Genomic DNA, 2228 nt, shown 5'->3' on the forward strand with positions numbered 1-2228 from the left:
ACCCACATGTAAAAGGAGAGAGAAAAAATGGATGTGTATCCTATCTCCATTTTGTGTGTATGAAATTTGTTTATCTTAGGTAACATAAGATAAATATAACCCTTAATATAAATAAGTTCTAAATTCAAAACTTATTTTAAAAGGGTAAAGGGAGAAATTCATTATTTGATTTTTAATAGTTAAAAAAAATTGTTAATTAAATAAAATAAAACAATAATTAAGTTTATGAAACCTTTTAATTTATTCCATTATACAAATTTAATTTTTATGCGTATTTATTAATGTATCGATTGATGTTAATTTAAGTAATAAAATAATTATTAATCTATTTGAATTTGAATTTATTGTATATAAAAATAGTGTGGAATTTATATATATATATATATATATATATATATATATATATATATATAAATATAAGGTTCACTTTTTCTGCAGTCACTGCAGATAAGTTATCTGCAGTAAACTCAATACGACGTCGTTTTGGAGCAGAAATCATGGTGTTTTTATAATTTTAATTTATTTTGGGGCTATTATAGTCTTTAAATTATAATTGTTTAATCTTTCAATCCCAAAATGACGTCATTTGAGGAGTAAATGCAGATAACTTATCTTCAATAACTGTAGAAATATTTTTCTGATATATATGGAAAAGATCCATTTATAAATTTTTATATAAGTTTTTGTAAATTACACTATGTACTCCAGAAGTACATAATGTAACCTAGTGTACTTCCGGGAGTAGATAGTGTAATTTGCAAAAATTTGTAAACAGATCATTCCCATATATTATACATACATATATATATACATATATATATATATGAGAAAAATATTTATCCTTTTAAATGACACAACTTATATCATTTCACTATCACAAAAAGGTGAGACCCACACCTTTATTTTTTTTTGTCAATTCTCTCTCCTCCTTTATCTATCTCTTAATCTCTCTTAAAATGATACAACTTTACATCCTTTAAAATGACACACACTTTTCGATATATATAGGGGAAGGATATTGTAACAACCAAGTTGTGTTACTACCATGTTACTTTCAATCAATCTCACCGTCAGATCGCTTATGTTGATCTCATGGTTATATTTATTTTCATCAATGTTATTAAAAGCGGCACGGTTATTGACCCGGTCGAGGTACTGGATCACCGGATCACTGGTTGAACCGCATGACCCAGTAATTATATGTAATTTTATAATTTATATTAAAAAATTATAAACATACTCAAATATCTAAAATAAAAAATAAAAAATTTAATATAAAAATAATAAATCACATATTATTATCCAATAAAAGATCAAACAAAAATATAATGATCGTAATACGGGACTTTAGGTTCAGAAAACGATATCTCTAATTATAAATCAAATCAAAATTTTCTGCATAGTGCATAATTGAGATAATATTAGTGTTGTAGGTACATAACTTATGTAAGTCAATAAGAAAAAAAATATTCAAATATGACAATTATGATTTTTTTTTTGAAAAAAATTATTGGATTTTTTTTTGGGACAGGGCCGGGTCACCGGTTAACCGACCGGGTCACCAGTTTTTATGAAAATCGGTCGGGTCGCACCGGTTCTGATGCATGACCGGTCCGTTGCTTCAACCGGACCGGTTATATGATCAGTTTACCGGTTCCCAGGTCAACCCTGCCGTGTCGGTCCGGGTTTCTTAACACTGATTTTCATCTTTGTATAGTCATGATTTCCCAAAATTAATACTTTATATTTATTTTCACTTTTGTATGGTTATGATTTCTCATATTTAATGCTTTCACATTAAATATAAGGAATCATAACCATACAAAAATGAAAATAAATATAACTGTTGGATCAACATAAGCGATCTAATGGTCAGATTGATTGGTAGTAACATGGTAGTAACACAACTTGATTGTTACAATATCTTTCTCCATATATATATGTGTGTGTGTGTGTGTGGGTTCATTTTTTTTTTTGCAGTGAAGACATATAAGTTATCTGCATTGTACTCAAAACGATGTGTTTTAGGGCAAAAATTAAGATTTTTTTGTATTTATAATCTATTCCAATGTTATAATAATCTTTATCATTATAATTTTTTAATTTTTCAACCCAAAACAACATCAGTCTAGGAGTGAAAGTAAATAACTTATTTGTATTCACTGTAAAAACATTATATATATATATATGGATTATTATTTTATGCGAAAAAAATTAAAATATTACTA

Source organism: Gastrolobium bilobum, unplaced genomic scaffold (genome assembly GCF_033153095.1).
Source record: "Gastrolobium bilobum isolate Gb01-03AN ecotype WA unplaced genomic scaffold, APGP_CSIRO_Gbil_v1 utg2704, whole genome shotgun sequence".
NCBI lineage: Eukaryota > Viridiplantae > Streptophyta > Magnoliopsida > Fabales > Fabaceae > Gastrolobium > Gastrolobium bilobum.